At 41.9% G+C, this 18,726-nt stretch overlaps 1 pseudogene; it reads right to left on the bottom strand.

The window, feature by feature from the left end:
- Positions 1–11,729, bottom strand: part of LOC114513976 — a 61,269-nt pseudogene extending 49,540 nt beyond the window's left edge.
- Positions 11,730–18,726: the final 6,997 nt, after the last annotated feature.

The raw sequence follows: 18,726 nt of genomic DNA, 5'->3' as shown, positions 1-18,726 counted from the left end.
CTGCTCTCTTCAACATACCACTTCCTTCTGAAGGTCCAAGACAGATGCTTAGTTCCAACCATCATATGTACATTCTAGTCACCAAGAAGACAGGAGGGACAACCATGGATGTGCTTCTGCCCTACCAGGACCCATCTCAGAAGTGGCATGTGCACTGGCCCTTACACCCATTTGTTCAGAACCCAGTGATATGGCCACAGCTAGTGGCAAGAGAGGATGGCAAACATATTCTTTATTCTAGGCCAACAATTGCACAGTTTAAAGAAAAAAAGGAAAAGGGAAGAATGGATACTGGAGGACAATACCATAGGAGGTATGATAGTTAATACCATTTTGTAGATGAAACCCAAGCACAGGGATATGAAGCACAGAGCATGAAGTAGTACAGTGTAAAGAACTGGTCAGTGGTAACTGTTATGTGGTAGAGGCAGCCAGGATTCAAATCTAGTTTTAGAATGATTTTCAAAAATAAAGTGGATTCAAAGTCATCTCAACAATAATGTCATTTTGTGGCAATGTGATGCGCCTTCTTGAGTGCCAGAGGGTTAAAGTTAGTGCTGCTTCACTGTATGTAACCTGAAGCCCGCCTTTCAGGCTCCAAACCAAAATCTGAATACTCCATGCAAATGTGTCAGGAGGCCTGGGGATTCCGGGAATTCCATGCAGGCCATACAGAGGTGGGGAGAAAAGATGGAAAACTAGGTACTGTGTCATTCAACCACCCTTCTCCTCTCTTTTGGCATTTGACATTTTGCCTGAAGATTCAAGGAATCTAGAATAGTTGCTGTCACTCAGGTTTATACCGTAGCCCCCCAAACTAGGATGGATGCCACCTTGTTTTAGGATAAATAAATAAATTTTATTTACAAACCTTACGCTGATCACTAACAATCAATAACCTAGGAGAGATAAAGAAAAAGTACACACTAGATATTTTTTTAAAAATTAACCATTTGGGTTGCCATCCACTGTGACAAAAGGTGGGACAGACAACAGAGGACTCAAGCACTGACATCTGGGTAATGAACTGCAAAAAGCTCTAGAGTCCAGTTCTCATTAATTTCCGTGTGTCCTGAGCTGTGTGGTTTTGAACACACCCAGATTCTTCAGGTGCCTTTTGTACTTTGGTGGTTGTGAGTGTAGAGTATTTTTTACCCTCCCTTGCAGCAGCTGCACAGTGAACTTAGAATTCCTAGGAGGCAATGATTTTGTTGTTGTCTCTTAAAGAGCCTCTTCATTCTTCATGCTGCCTTGCCACGTGCATTGCTGCATGGCAGAACGGTGCTGACATACTTAAGAGAAAAACTAACCATTTGGGTTTCCATCCACTGGGACGAAAGGTGGGAGACACTCTAGTGGAGTCAAGCACTGATATCTGGGTAGTGAACTGCAAAAAGCTCTAGAGTCCAGTTCTCTTTGATCTCAGTGACTCCTGAGCAGTCTGTTTTTGGACAGACCCAGATTCTTCAGGGGCCTTTTGTACTTTGGTGGTTGTGAGTGTAGAGTATTTTTTACCCTCCCTTGCAGCATCTGCACAGTGAATTTAGAAGGCCTAGGAGCCAATGATTTTGTTGTTTTTTTCTTAAAGAGCTTCTTCTTTCTTCACACTCTCTTGCCAGTTTCTTTGCAGCATGTCAGAACGGTGCTGACAGCATCCTGTGTATCTCTGGGAGGGTCATTCCTCATACTTTCAATAGCTGAAACCAGAAAGGAGGTGACTCAGATTCTCACTCTCTGAGGACTGTTTAACCAAACCACCTTATTACCCACCGAACATGTCAGATTATAATATAACTCCATTTAGAAGGGTTTTTTTTTTAATCATTGTTCAAGTACAGTTTTCTCCCCCCATTTAGAAGGTTTTTATCACTGCAAAAGTAATACTGCTTTATTTTAGAAAGTGTGTAAATATAAACTGTTTTAAAAAGGAAATAAAAGCACTCAGTCCCAGAATAAACAAAATTAATATTTTCATACCTATCCTTGTAGTATTTCTTAAATATCTAACATAGAAACATTATTTTACAAAAGTAGGATTACCATTTTTTCTTCCCATAAAATATTCCTACATACAACATAATATCCAAGAACAAGATTCTATCATAATTGCTTTGATGAAACCCTTAGTAGTGAAAAATCAGGTTGCTTGAGATAATTCACTGTGAATGAACAACAACTATTACATCAATCAATGACTATTTGTTGAGATCTGCTGTCAGCAAGCACTGTGCTATGTGTCAGGGATACAGTGGTGAGTGGGAAAGACAGGTTTCCCACAGTCAAGAAGGGAACATTCTGGAGGAGGAAAGGCCAGGCAAACAAGCCAATACCAACTAAGTACAAAGAAGGAAATTTAACAGGGTGCTGAGAATGAATAACAGTGAAGGTCCCCTTTAAACAAGCTTAAAGGAGTTGGAGTTGTAAAAGCAAATGCTCTCTTCTTGTCTCCACAGCAAAGGAAGGAAACTGTGACATGGAAAATACTGAAGAGTAAATCATTCAAAAATAATTGTCATTTGGTCCTCTAACAGGGAATAAAAACTTGATACCACTCTGACTTACCATGAGAGAGAATTAATACATCTGAGAGATGTACTTATTAGAATAAGATGTACTAAAAAATTGATAAAAAGAACTCACACACTGTTCTTCTTACAAAGAACTCACAGTTTCTTTGTAAGCCTATTGCAGGCTCCATAGTTTCACTTCCTGCCTGTACAAGGAATGGCCTTGACTGAGACTGCAGTTCATGGCAGATCACCCAGCTGCAGGAATCGGGCTGCCCTGACCAGCTCCAGGATGCAGACATTAATGATCCATATTGGGACCAGCAAGGACACTGCTTGCAGGTCCACAGCCTCTCCCCCAACCTCTTTGTTCCCCTTGTCCCTCTCCAGTGGTATAAAAACCACTGCCTGCACTTAGATGTTGAGATGGGCTTTGAGACAAGACCCCCATCTTTCAGGTTGCTGGCACCTTAATAAAACCTTATTCCTTTTTTGGCAGCGCCTGTCTCACTAGTTGGGCTTTCACTGCAGCAGGCAGTTGAAATACTCACCACCTATTACAAGCACCCTAAACCCCTTCTGGCCTCCATTAGAAGAGTCAAGAACTGTGTTTAATGGTGTACCCTTAAATTCAAGTACAATCCTAAATCTTTACCATGGCTACAGCCAGCATGATTCTAGTCCCACTGATTTCACTGATCCCATATGTCCTGCTCTTCCTTTTGCCCACTTCAGGAAGATCACATTGATCTTCTTGTCCTTCCTTGAACATGTCAAGTGCTTTTTCCTCAGATAGTTATATGGTTTACTCCCTTATTTATGTCCCCTAACAAAGGGGCACCCCAACCCCCTCTGGCCCTTCTTCCCCTCTTGCCTCATGGGGAGAGTGATCTCCATAGTGCTTATGTAACATCTCTGTACCTGTGGAGGGCATACTCATCCCTTCCCCACTAGAATGTCGGTTGTATGAGGGCAAGGTCACCAGTGTTGTCCACTGCAGTATCCTAGCACATAGCATGCAGTAGGCTTTCAGTAGAAGAAACCAAGTTTCAATGCAATCCCTATCCAAATACCAATGACATATTTCACAAATACAGAACAAACATTTCAAAAATTTATATGGAACCATATATGACCCCAAATAGCCTCAGCAATTCTGAGAAAGAAGAACAAAGTAGGGGGGATCACAATACCTGACATCAAAGTATACTACAAGGCCTCTATAATCAAAACAGTTTGATAGTAACATAAGAACAGACACATACAACAAAGAAACAGAATAGAGAGTCCAGAAATAAACACATGGCAATGTAGTCAGTTAATATTTAACAAAGGGGAAGGAACATACAATGGAGTAAAAATAGCCTCTTCAACAAATGGTGTTGGGAGAACTGGACAGCTCCATGCAAAAAATGAAACTAGACCTCCAATTTACACCATACATCAAAATAAACCCAAGATGGATAAAAGACTTAAACATAAGGCAAGACACCATAAAAATCCTAGAGGAAACCATAGGCAGGAAAATCTCAGATATTCCATGCAGCAATATTTTCACCAATACATCCCCTAGGACAAGGGATATAAAGGAAAGAAGAAAGAAATGAGACTACATCAAAGTAAAAAGCTTCTGCACAGGTGAAGAAAACACCAACAAAAATGGAAAGGGAACAAACTGTACGGGAAAATGTATTTGCCAATGATACATTGGACTAGGGTTTGATCTCCAAAATAAAGAACTCACATGACTCTACACCAGGAACACAAATAATCTAATTAAAAAATGAGCTAATGACCTGAACAGACACTTCTCCAAGTAGGATTTACAGAGGGCCCATAACACATGGGCCCTCTGCATAAAAAATGCTCAACATCACCAGCCATTAGAGAGATGCACATGCAACCACAATAAAATACCTCTTCACACTGGTGAGAATGGTGATCATTATAAATCAACAAACAAGTGCTGGTGAGGTTGTGGAGAAAAGGGAACCCTAGTGCACTGTTAATGAGAATGAAGACTGGTATAGCCACTGTGAAAAAAACAGTATGCAATTTCCTCAGAAAACTAAAAATGGAACTGTCTTTTGATCCAGCTACCCCACTGCTGGGATTATACCCTAAGAATCCTGAATCACCAATCCAAAAGAACCTATGCACACCAATGTTCATCAGAGCAAAATTTACAATAGCCAAATGCTGGAAACAGCCTAAGTGTCTATCAGCAAATCAGTGGATCAAAGAACTGACATACACTTACACAATGGAATACTACCCAGCATACAGAAAGAAGGAGCTCCTACCCTTTGTGGCAGTATGGACAGTACTGGAAAGCATTAAGCTAAGTGAAATTAGCTGGGTGTTAAAAGGCAATTACCATATGATATCACCTATAAGTGGAACCTAATCAAAAAAACAAACAGGCAAGTAAAATAAAACCAGAGACACCGAAATTAAGAACAATATGGTAATAACCAGAGGACATGGGGGGACAGGGATAATGGGGGAAAGAAGGGGAAAGGGCAAGCAATGAAACACAAATAGAGGACACATGGGCACAACACTGGGGTGGGGATTGACTGTGGGAGTAGGGGGTGGTGGGGCATGGGAGAGCAATGGGGAAAAAAGGTGGGAAAACTGTAACTGAACAACAATAAATTTAAAAAACAACAAAGAAACAAAGTTAATTAACAGAGAGCAATGGTGGGGAGTCAGCAGAAGTAGGTCCTACACACCACACAGGTATGGCTGTTCAGGGATGGAGGGAACAAAGGGTTTTTAAAGGTGAAATAAAACTTCTCTTCTAAGTGTGGGAACAGCAGCTCCTCTCCTCCACACCCACCACTTCCATTCCCTACCTCTTTGTCAGGACTTGGGTAAGTTTAAAGAATATTGGAGCACAGGTTAGCAGAAAGATCCCTGAATTAGAAATTCCAGTTCTGGTTCCTCCATTAAATCTCTCCTGTGACCCTGAACAAATGATCCAGCTTCTGAAATTAGGAGGTTTGCATATTAGGACTAGCAAAGGCTTCTCTGAAGTTCCCTTAACTTCTGAGGCAGAAGAGAATCACTGATAGGCTCAGGGGTCTGGGTGAGTGGCCTTAGGTCCCACATGGTCTACATATTCTTGGGACATTTTTATCTTAAAAATTCATGCATAATTTGCGTGCTACTCCATAACACGTCCAGTATAATTTCTTCAATCTTTTACTGTCAAAAAGAGCATGATTTACAAATAAAATATGTACTAAAATATGTATAAACAAAACATTATGAAGTTTGGGAATTGATTCAAAATAGTTCAGGCAGGGAGAGGGGGTAGGTAGGGAAATAGGAAAAAGAAGCTGGCCATGAGTTGCTACTTGTTGAATTTGGGGTTTGGGCACCTGGGGTGTTACTATACTCAGTACTGTACTTTGAAAGAACACTTTTTAAAAGAGAAAAGAAAAATCTTAAACAGCCTGAGGAAAAGGACAGTTTACCTACAAGTGAACAAAAGAACAGAAGGCTCCTTTCTAACTAGCAACAAAGAAAGCCAGAAAATAATAGTGGAATATGGTCAAAGTGCTGAGAGAAAATAATTGGTCTAGAATTGTGTCACTAGCAAGGCTACCTTGCAAGAATGAGGGTAAGAAGAATTATTACAAACGAAAACCAAGAGAGTGTAATATCAAGACACTAGCACTAAAGGAACTCCTAAAAGGTGTACCTGAGGATGGTCAGAGATACAGAAAGAATGGTCAGCGTGTAACTCTGTAAATCTAAAAGGCTTGTAGGGGGTGATAAAGGCCAGGATAGATTAACAGTGTAGTTGAGGAAAGGAGGAACTTGAACTTGCTGTTATACAGTAGACTTCAATGGAAAATTAGAAATCAAATGCAAAATAAGGAAAACTGATGGAACACTATCAAGATTGAAGCAAGAGGAAATGAGACCAAGGTCACACACAGTAGAATAGGGGGAGGGAGACTGCACTTAGTAAGTAAACTGGACTCACTCAGAAGAAAATAACAATAATAACTACAGCATCTAAATTATGGGTTACAAAAAGAGACAGACATAGGCTCAGACATAGGCTAACAAAAGCCTGTAAGTTGGGAGGGGTGGTGACCGGTGTCTATGTCAATACAGAAGAGAAGGTTAAAATGTTGTTTTACTTTAAATTTTGTTGAGTTCAATATGTATGACAAAAGTCTACTTTTTTGTAGCCAGTCTGAAGCAACACTTAAGCCTATATATAAGGGGGCATATATAAGAGTTCAGGGTAGCTTGTCTGAATAGCAAAAAATTGGAAACAAGTTAAACATTAATGTATCAAGGGTTATAGGAATTCAGGAAATCTGTATGTAGCAACTTATTAAGTGGGGCAAAAAGCAATTTGCAGAAGTCATTTACATATATCACATATTTTATATCACAAATATATAAATCATATATCTATTTATTCTATGTATAAACAGGAAAATAATATAGGACTATACAGCAAACACACAGGGGGAGGGGGGAAGAACAAGAGTTGGGAATGAAATAGAATTTCATACACTTATCAATCTCTTTTTTTGCAATGAGACTATACTCATGAATTTCTCCTACACTTAAATTAATTTTAAAATGTTTTAATGCAGTTAAAAAGGACACCAAACTGCAAGCTTTTCAGGTGGCAGTGACCTTGTCCTCTTCACACACCACTGCAGTGTCAGCACCTGGAGCACGTGATAAAGGTGCAGTGACTGTGTTACAGGGTGCAGCCAAGAAGGGGGACCCCAAATGGGCATTTGATATGGGGTACAGAACTCGTGTTCAGGAGATTTTAAGATGTCTTCACCCCTTCCCCCAAAGGTATGAGTTGGGGGAAGGGGCACACAGAGCAAGAACATGCAGGGCAACTTTGCAGGTAATCCATGGCATGGTCATTTAACATACCTATAGCCTTTCGCTGGTCGTTTAGATATGCTAAATAGCTATGGCCATGCTCTGGGCCAGGGGGATGGAAAGGGACCCCCCCCCAAGATGTGACTGGGGGGCAGGTCCCCCGAGTTACAGCACCTGTGTGGGAGCTCGGAGAAGATTGGCCCCATGACATGGGGCTACACCTGCCCAGACCTACAATGGCAGCCCTGTAAAGCTGTAAAGGACAGCAGACTGACGGCAAGTGTGGCCAAATGTGGGAGGAGTCAGAAATGGGGCTGCAGAGGAAGATTGGTGCGGGGATTTAAACCCAGACATGGCAGCCATTGAGGAGGGAGAAGCATGCAGTTTTGGCTGAGTGGGGACTCCCGTGGCCCTGGGGAAGAGGACCACGTGCCTTTGCCAGAGTGGGGACCCTCACAGAGTTAGAAGGGGGAACCACCACCCGGCTTTAGCAGAGATCCTGACAACACAGCTGAGGGTGCCAGGAGCTGAAGGGAGGCCTACCAGCCTAGCATGGAGTACTCAGAAGAACCAGGGACTGTCTGAGCAATGAACTTCTATTTCCTTCCTGAGGTACAGTACCCCAGACTGGGCAAAGGGGAAAGGAAGGACTGTGTCGGTTTGTGGGTGTTTAAGGGACTTTAAGATTTTTGATGAAGACATTACGTCACTACTTTAAGTTTGTATAGCATTAAATAAACATTACCTTTCCTTTTCACGAATCTCTGGCATTGAGAGACATCTTTCCTATAGATGGAAGACATAACAGACTTGGGGGTTTCTCTCAGTAATAGTATATCGTCCCAGGCCCCCCTTGTATTGTTCTGTAACAACTGGGACATTTTGTTAGCAGCATTTTTATCCAATGAGTCCAATGAAGGAGTCCATTTTTTTCCTTCCTCTTACTTCTGTCCACTTAACCTTTATATATAATATTTATATTGATAAAATTAAACTTGATTTAAAATAATAAAACATATCCTTAAGGAATTCCCCCTTCCTCCTTCCTGTCTTGCCCCACCTGGTGGTATAACCTGGAATCCCGGAAAAAGGCCCAGACTCACTATGTTGTAAGAGCTGCACATTATCTTCACGTACGTCCTTCCTGTTTATCTTCACAGTGATTGATGCTAAGGACAGAAGAGATATAAAAGTCCTCCCAGAATTCCAGGATCTTTGGGCCATCCCCTTTCCCCAGACTCATTAGGGAACAAGGAAACCTGTAAGCCAGTTGTAGCAAGGAATGTACCTAAGAGATGCCTTGCTCCCTGCGTGTCAGTGTCCTAGGGAAAGAACAGTTGTGATGCAGGAAAAATATTGTCAGCAGGTGACAAGTGGAGCATGAGCCGAGGATGTTAATCTTCAGGAAGTTCCCACATCCTTAGAAAGTTGCAGGCAATTAATGTACAAAAGTAAAAACATATTGCCAATATATATACCGCAAATAAATATTTAACCTGACTACTGATAAAGAAATATTAATCAAAACAATAAGCTTCTTGTTTTTACCTATCAAATTGGTAATAATTTTTAAAACATACTACCCAGGGTGGGCAAATGTCTGGAGAAATGGATACTCACATACAGTACTGGTGACAATAACAAATAATCCAACTGTATAGAATGCACTTGGCAATGAGCACCAAAGTCCTTACAACTGTGTACACCCTTTGGGCCCAGCAAGTCTACTTTTAAAAAATTTATCTTAACAAAATAATCATGATGACATTCAGACATTTAAACACTATGTCCCTGCCTATGAAAAGATGACACAGTCTCAATGTTCAGAAATAAGGATTGGTTCCATAAATCCATCTATGCAATAGAATTAATATTATGTAGTCATTAAAAGTAATGTTGAAGAGTATCTAATGCATGCATTGGTGATACAGCTGTGTAGTAATGTTTGTTTTTTTTTTAATCCTCACCCAAATCTTTGTTTATTGATCTGAGAGAGAATGAGAGACAGAAAGACAGACAGACATCAGTGTAAGAAACTCCAATTGGTTGCCTTGTGTGCAACCAATTGAACAAATCATTTGAACCTGCACACAACCTGGGATTGAAGCCACAACCAAGGTACGTGCCCTGACCAGGAGTCAATCCTGTAAACTTTTGGTGTATAAGACAATGCTCCAACCAACTTAGCCACCCTGCCAGGGTACAAAAGGTATATTTTTTGAAAGTGCTGTGTGTATGTGTTGCATATTTTGTTTCAAAAAATTCTAGGATGTCAGTAGTAGTTAAATCCAAATGATGGCAGTTTTACCATTATTGATTGTCTTCTTTTATCCAATCTGAATATTTTATACTTTCTAACATTAATGCATATTGTTATTGTGGAACAGTTTAAAACAAATCTATTTGGGGAAATCGATGGGGTTCCAGCTGAAGCAACAGTTTTTCCCTGCTAAGTGTATATAGTTCTCTTCTCACAAAGCAGTATGCCTCATGCGTGGATGTGCACACAGCCAGGAGGAAGTCAGAGAGCTTCCCCAAACTTTCTGACATACAATTTGAGGTCAACCTCTCTAATCAGGTCGGAGCTGGAAAAGGATGTGACCAGCTTCATCATAACATGGTTCTGGCTTCACCCTTTGGCAAAAAGTCAAGGAGGGCTTTCTTGCTATAGGGGAGGAAGGAATTGAGAGGAGGGACCAGCTTACCTATGAAGGTGACTGCAGCTGCTCGTAGGAAGGGCTGAGTGATCCTTAGAAACTCAAAGCTCTGGAGCAGTAGATCTCCCAAGAACTGAGTTTTGCGTGTGCTCACCTGTGGAGTCAAAGAGGATTGGTGATGACTGGGGAAGAGGTCTGCTAGGAACTCGACTACAGACCTGCTTGCAGCCATGCCTCTCTCACCCTGTCCAGAAGCAGCATTGTTTTCTGTCTTCAGTCAGCTTAAATCATTTGAACCCGCACACTCAGACACTCCCACTGCCAGGCAAAGAGCGGACTCAGCAAAAAGTCCATAAGGAGAGCTCTGCTCCTCAATACCAACATGACAGGGGGAAAACAACTGAGGTGGAGTCAGGAGACCCAGGTTTGAATACTGGCCCTGACACTGGCTTCAGTTTCTCATCTGTGGAGTTGAAACAAAACCTGCCAGACCTTCCTTTGCATGACTGCAAGGCTCCCATGAGACAGTGCATGTAGAAGTGCTTCATAAACTCTACAGTGCTCTGTCTATGTAAGGAACCCAAATTCATAACATTAGAATTACTCATGTTAGTTCCCAACTGACTTGCTTAGCCCTTACATGTTTACTTTCCAACAAGGACTCCTGAAGTCACAGAAGCCACAGATCCTCAGCACCCTGATGACTGATCTAAAGCCCTGAGGACTCCTGCCTCTATCATTTCCTGCCACCTCTAAGCAGAAGGCCTCTATCCCACTGCCATCTACTCCCCTTGCATGACATCCTCAGCCTCTGAAGGCAGAGATTGGGATGCTAGGAGTGTCAGATATGGAGGACCAGGGGCTGGCATCCCAAATGTGGGTTGTCAGAGTTACCTGATAATAAACCATGAGAATCAAGGAAAGGAAAGATGATGTCTTCTGTCAGCCCTGTCCTCTTTACTCACTAGGCCTGTCACTGAGTCCCTAATGAGAAAACTGTGGCCTGGCTTCCTCAGAGACTCTCACTCACCAGGTACTTGCATGTTTCTTCCAGCACATGGAAGTGATTACTGAGATCAGTATCCTGGAACAGGTGTGTCAATGGCAGCCAGCCCATCACTTTCGTCCATTCAGTCAGGACCCTTCCACAGGCCTGTGGGACAGAAACAAGGAAATCCTCAAAACCTCGATCCTATGACTCTGCAGAGCCAGGCCAGAGGCTAAGTGGAAGACCATGAAGGTAGGCCCCAGGGGTTTGGTTGGGATTAGTAGCAGGGATCAGGCGAAATATGGGGCCTTGTCCATGTGAGGAGACATAAACAGCTTTGGGGGCAGAACCATATCAGGATAAGTGTGATGGCACCCAAGAGAGGGTAAAAGTGCTCAGATCCAGCCCAGGGGATGGGACCAAGGAGGTGGACAGTGAATTCAGACCCCAGACTTGGCTCATGACAGAGGACTAAAGGGAAGGGGCTATCCTCTAGCAGGAGGGGTTGAATCAGGCCGAGGCTGGCAGGACACAGGAGGCTAGTACCTTGACTACATCAGTGTTGTTGTCCTGCAAGCTGAGCAACAGCGGGACTAAGAAGATGTCCATCTCTTTTCAGAGGGCAGATCTAGGCTTGCAATTTCTAACTCACCATAATGTGTGGGCCAGGGCAGAGGTGGCTGAGATCCTCACCTTGTCATTCTCCTGCCAAGAAGAGCGAAATGGTGGTGAAAAGGCTTTGGTTTCCCTCTGGCCTTGCCTGACCTGGCTTCCATACTCCTCACATTTCATTCCTCATGTCCAAAGGACACTGATGCCACTGTGTTTGCATACTGGAATGGCAACATGACTGTGTAGGTCAGGAATTCTCGTTAGCCCCCCAGAGCTAATAAGTCAGTTTGTTAAGGCACAGTGCTAGGAAGCCAAGATTATAATTTCAGTTCCACCACAAACCATATTTACCATCTATAACTTTATTCTCTGAGGGGATTTACCTCAGGAATGCTAAATTAAAAACAAAACACATAGAATTATCCTAGTTATGCTGTGAATAAAATCATTTGAATCTCTATTTTAGCTTTGAATCCATAAATAATTATACATAGAGTAATAAATGTATATATTAATAAATAATTCCATGAATCTATAAATAATTGAATATAATTGCTTAAGTCTATATTAACAATGATCACAAACAGCCACACTTTGCACACTTTCAGGAGTATGTTACATATTAATTGAACAAATATTTATTAAGCACCAATCATGAGCTAGGCACAGAACTAAATAACAGGCATGATAGGACTAGATAGTCTCTGAATTTGTAGGATATGAAAAACAGACATTTTAACAAGTTGAATATACACATTATCTTTTGCACAGAGCACATAATGGCTAAACAGAGAGGTGATTTGGTGGTAGTACTTTAATTTAAAAGATAAGTGGAGTAAATGGAAGTTACACTCACTCCTTCCCAGGAGGAAACTGAAATAACAGCTATATTATAGAACAATCAACCTAAATAACCAGCTGAAGCCTAGCTGACTTATAACCAATGCCTTACACAAGAAGCCACATTGAGACTGATGGGAAGTGCTGAAAAGCAAAAAGGGCTGGGCCCACACCCACACGCAGCAGTTGAAAATCTGGAGGGATTTCTCACCTATACAGGTAAACTGTTAAGATAGAGGGGTCTCAACCTTCATTGGAAGTTTCCCCCATGAAGCTGATTGTATAAAACCCCTTTGTTTTACCCCATAATCACCTGGTTTTACACATGAGGGGACTAAGGCAATAATGAGTAAAGTCCTACTTCATAGAGCTAGACACAGTCTGGCACACAGCTGTCCAGGTGACATTACTGAGTCAACAGCAGCAGGCTTGTGGCAAATCTAGATGACATGTGAGATGTCCTGGAAGCAAAACAAAACAAAACAAACCTGCTTTCTTTTGAAAGGCCATGAGTTTTTTATGAATACATACACACTCCTGTCACTCTTAGGAACCTATGTGGGCTTAGGATATCACCAGCTTATAATTGTTATTTTCAAAAGACCAGGCCTTTGGTCTGTCTGCAGTGGTTGTTCTTATCACTAAGTCTTTGGTTGTCTAAAAGCCTAGTTTCACTGCTCTCTGACTCTTCGCAGGAAAAGATGTGATTAGAAGTTATGACGAGGAAGAGAAAGAAAGGAATAACAGAATGTGGGTAAGAAAACCAATCCTTGAGCACTACCAATATTCCCGACATCATGCTCAGTGCTTTACCCAGCATTACCCCATTTTACAGATTGAGAAAATTAAGGTTCAGTGAGGTTAAGTAATTGGCTCAAAGTCTCACATGTAATAAGAGGAACCTGGATTCAAGTCTAGCAAGTGGACCCTGGGGCTCACTGATTTCAGAGGCCAACCTTGCTCCTCTATGCTCATGGAACAAAAGTGTTAGGAGAAAGCCAGTTTTCCAGGAAACTATTAAATGGCCACAGTAAAGAATGATTCTTTTATCTCCTGCTGTTGCTATTTTTTTCATTTTTTAATTTTATTGTTGCTCAGGTACAGTTGTCTGCCTTTTCCCCTCACCACTCCCTCCACCCCATCCATCCCCACCTCCCTCCCCTGATTCCACCCCACTTTGGTTTGGTCCATGTGTCCTTAATAGCTGTTCCTGAAAACCCTTCACCCTTTCCCCCCATTATCCCTTCCCATCTCCCCTCTGGTTATTGTTTGTTTGTTCTTAATTTCAATGTCTCTTGTTATATTTTGTTTGCTTATTTGTTTTGTTTATTAGGTTCTACTTAAAGGTGAGCTCATACAGTATTTGTGTTTCACTGCCTGGTTTATTTCACTTAGCATAATGTTCTCCGGTTCTATCCATGCTGTCCCAAAGGGCAGGAGGCTCCTTCTATCTTTCTGTTGTTTAGTATTCCATTGTGTAAATGTACTATAGTTTTTTGATTCATTCATTTACTAACGGGCACTTAGGTTGCTTTCAGCACTTGGCTATTGTAAACTGTGTTGCAATGAACATTGGGGTGCATGGGTTCTTTTGGGTTGGTGTTTCAGGGTGCTTAGGATATAATCCTAGCAATGGAACTGCTGGGTCAAAAGGAAGTTCCATTTTTAGTTTTCTGAGGAAGTTCCATATTGTTTTCCTCAGCGGCTGTACCAGTCTGCAGTCCCACCAACAGTGCACTAGGGTCCCCTTTTCTCCACAACCTCACCAGCACTTATTGTTTGTTGCTTTGTTTATGATGGCCATTCTGACTGGTGTGAAGTGGTATTTCATTGAGGTTTTAATTTGCATCTCTCTGATGGCTAGCAATGCTGAGCATCTTTCCATATGTCTCTGGACCCTCTGTATGTCTTGCTTGGAAGAGTGTCTGTTCAAGGCCTTTGCCCATTTTTAATTAGGTTTTTTGTCTTCCTAGAGAACCACCTATATGGAAAAACATATTTTCCAGTGATACCTCAGACAAGTGTTTGGTCTCTAAAATATATAAAGAACTCACATGACTCTACTCTGCTGTGCTCTTTTGATGACTGATCATGGTGGGAATTTTAGTACCACAGTGGAAGTGAGAGCAACAGAAGTAGGAGGGAAATTCCCTGTCAAGGACTTGTTTAGGCCTTGCTTCATCTTTCCCAATTTTCCCTGGGGCTGACAGACTGGCATTTTTCCAGCATGTGTGGCTTGAAGATGCTGGGGCATTCTTAACTTCTGTGCTGGTAAAGGCAGTGTTTTTTTCTGTCAGATAAATTTTCATTTACTGTTTGTTTATCCATCCAACAAGCATCAAGCATTTATAAATACCTCCTCTACCAATTCTTGGGCCAATAAGTTAGCAAGGGCATTGATCCAACAAACCTAACTGAGATTCAGAGACCATAACCTAATTCCAAAAAAGCTTTTTGTGGAATACCTAGGACAGTTTTTATAACCCTTTATCTTTCCCACTTTTCAGCTACTGCTTTATCAGCAAGAACCTCTACTGTGAAGAAACATGGAAGAGATGGAAAGTTGGGTTGCTTAGCACCTTGGCTAAAGTGTTTGGGAAGCATATGGAAGCCCAAAACTAACCAGAGGTTATGGCATTACTTGTGAATATCTCTTCTCCCTGCTATTCTGCTCCCCTGAGCACAAACTATGTTCATGACATAAGGACCACTTGAAAATCCATCCTAGCATCCTCAGTTCAGATTCAGAACTAACTGCCAACTGCCAACTGCCAACTGCCACTGGTCTGCCCTAATGGAACTAACAGAAGCTGCCAATGGCCCTGCCCTGACCTCATTGGGCAGAACCTCTTTCCTCTGATACCACCTCTCTCCTGTCTTGGAGCAGGAAGTCCTCTCATGTGCAGTCTAAGTTTCAAACCAAGAAGGCAGTTGAGGCTTGTCCTTCATTTTCATCCCACTATCTGTATCAATTATCATAATTAGTATCTGTGAAGAGCTGCTGGCAGGGTCAGAAGCCAAGAAGAGGGCTTGCAAAGGAATTAAAACCCTTGGGGGGGGGGGGGGGAGGTGAGGATCAACTGTTCCCTGGCCACAACCAGCATCAAAAAGTACTACAACTTTTAGGGCTGAAATGCTAGAAGACAGTGAAGTCACAGAAATGTATTTGCTAGAGAGACCCAGCTAGTGCAAGTGGAAAAGACATGGAAAGCACGAATCACTGCAGGAGTTTAGAGATCAGTACCTTTCAGAGGGTGGTGAGTGGTGGAAGTTCCTGGAGACACTATGTAAAGAGTGAAATTAGAAGAAATTAGCCCTAGGATTCAGGGTTTCTTTATGGTAAAATCAGAAGCATCTGGGAGGATGGAGACAAACCCAGATCATAACAATGTTACCCTGGGAATTTCTTTCTGGTTTCTGGCTTCAGATTTAAGGTTATGGTGATCGGTGAATGTGTACATTTACAGGTATGCACGTGTACCTATCTGTCTTGGACTGTTGGAAGATTTCCTCTGGGCTGAAGATTGTTAGCTAGGTTAGAATGTCAAGGAAGGTTACAGTTGCTTTTTCTCCACATTGCCAAGAAGTTGGACTTCCATAAAATGCTAGTGGACATTTACCACAGCATAGAGACAAAGGCATTGGATTTATACTTTAATCTTGGTCCTGCCAAGCCTGCATGCTCTAGAAGGAGCCATTTAACATTTCTGGCTGTGCTCTAGAGGGTAACCTATCCTTCAGGATGCTGTTACTGATTAAGAGGGAGAATAAAAAGACATGTAAACTGTAAGAGCCATCCTTACCTTCCTGTGGTGATGGTGATGGATGATCTTTACACTCCTGGGGTGTTGCTGCACATCCTTGTCTAGAGCAATTGTACACACAGATAATCCTTCCAGCTTTAGGACCCTCAAGGTAAGGCTAAAGGACACCAATATTACTGGTGTTTAATGTAACTGGACCCACCACCTAAGAATATTCATTACAGAAGACAGGGCATGGAGGGAGTCTCCATTAGCAACACTCAGGACCCTGACTACAAGTAAGTGGAATGCATAAGGGGGAGGGGATCTTTAACAACCTTTGAGAGCAGCAATATTAACAACCTTTAGGAACAACCTTTGAGGACAAGTTATTTTTGTTCAGGAACATGAAACAAACATTAGTGGTGAAAGGAAGGCAAACTTCCTCTTGCCTATTTAAAGCAATAAAGGAAGGGAGTAAAATTATGCAGGCAAAGAGGGTCTTTTGTTTCCCTGGCCATGAATCCTGGTGAAAGAGTACACACAAACCACAAAGATAGTCAATAGCATCTTCTCTTCTCCTAATGAAATGTATTTCTTATTCTTTAGTGTACTTCTTTCAGAGAAAAAAAAATTCTACAAATAAAGCAGTGTCACACTTTTCTTCAACTTGCCATCTCATTTGAGCTTTATGCTGATATTCTGTTCAGAAAATCTCAAGACATTATCTCCTTTCTCTTCAGTGGCAGGCAAGTGTACCCAGACACAGAAGGGAAAGATACATGTAATCTTTCCAAGCAAATATTAATTCATTTGTTCAATATGTATTAAGACCTATCATATGCTGGGCTCTCTGCTAAGTGAGGATAACAAAAATAGACAGCTTGCCCCTGAGGGAAGAGAAGACCCAGTATATGTATTTGGGTTGAAAGTGATTTGTCAAGAGAGGGATAACATGTTGGGGTCATAAAGAGGGGCAGTTATTTCCTGTGGATCTGAGCAGCTGGAGGCAGACTGAGTGCCTGAGGAGGAAAGAGTGGGCACTAGCACCAGAGGTAGATTTAAACAAGAGCACAGGGAGCCTTGGATAATCAGTTAAGGGTTTATTTTGAAGGCATAGGGAATAATCAAAGGGTTTTAGTAGGGGAGGAGCATGATGATCCAGTTATAAATAGACCCAGAAACTTGGAATTTCGCTTTTCAGGATGACCTGAGGTGGTTCAAAAGGAGACAGCAGTCTTGGCTTGCTGTCCAGTGAATGTCGTATTTGCTGCTTTCTCATCTTCCTCTAGTGTGAGGACTACACCCACAGGAGAGTTGAATTCTTTCATAACTCAACTCTGTGGATAAAATAGCCTTATACACTTAAGAAATCTTGAGGATGCACCTAATAAAATGCCATGAGAGAAATTCCACCTGGATGAAAGGGAAAAACTAGTCACCCTGTAGGCAGAAGTTTCTTTTCTAAAAGATGGGCCTCAGGCAGAGCACAGTAACAAGCCCTGGTGGCCAGGAAGGAGGACTGCAGCTGCTGCTGGGGAGGGTAGGAGGCTGCAGTGCACCAAGCTCTGGTGATCTCCCCTCAAGTCTGGATGTTGCCACTGATTTTTTTTTGTGACCTTGAACAAGTCACTTTTCTTCTCTCAGACAGAGTTTCCTTATCTGTCACATGTGAAATTAGACTGGAAGGTTTCTGAAGTTCCTTTCTCACTTTCTTGGGTTTATGGGACTGAGCCAGGCTGCAGGGATGTCTGGCATAGCAAGTCTGCTGATCCCCAAGTTTCTCTTCCCTCTCATTGGTGCTGAGACAGGCAACTCGAATGGATACTCTTTTGTCAGATCCCGGGCCAGGTCTCAGAACCTAAATTTTAGTTCTAGCCTTGCTGTAGGTTAGTAGTGTGAACTTGGGCAAGTTACTTGCCCTCTATGACTCTTTGTTTCCTTTTCTAGAAAATACATAAATTTACTTGCCAGTGCTCACCAATCAAAGACTCTCTTTGGCCCAGTGAGACAGAGCTGTAGGACATTAATCTTTGACAACCAGATCTTGGCCACTGCTGAATTTTTACTGATCAGGATTAGGAGGGTGTCCACAGAATGCAGTGTATAATTGGACTAGGTGTCAGTCTTGGCTTACTTTGTTGTGAGATGAATTGTTGGCCCCTGTGACTTGATAATGGCTGCACAGTAGCACCAAAGACTCTGGGAAGAATACATCCACCAACTGCAACACAGGCAATCTCTCTAAAAAAAAAATGGTAACTAGTTTTTCTAACAGGTTTCAAAACCAAGGGACCCAGATATAAAACTCAGACAATAAAAACATGTTCCTGAATCCACTTACTCCCACTTGCTCTGTGGTATTGGCATAGGGATAGCAAGACATGCTTGCTATAATACAACATTCTTTTCGACTACCTGAGAAGAAATTCAGGGGTGTGTGACTATCCATGATTAGCCAACTCTGGCTAATGAAGTTCAAACTAATCTGCTGGATTTCTAGAACA

Source organism: Phyllostomus discolor, chromosome 2 (assembly GCF_004126475.2).
Source record: "Phyllostomus discolor isolate MPI-MPIP mPhyDis1 chromosome 2, mPhyDis1.pri.v3, whole genome shotgun sequence".
Lineage (NCBI taxonomy): Eukaryota > Metazoa > Chordata > Mammalia > Chiroptera > Phyllostomidae > Phyllostomus > Phyllostomus discolor.
This window is presented reverse-complemented; position numbering and strand designations above follow the sequence as displayed.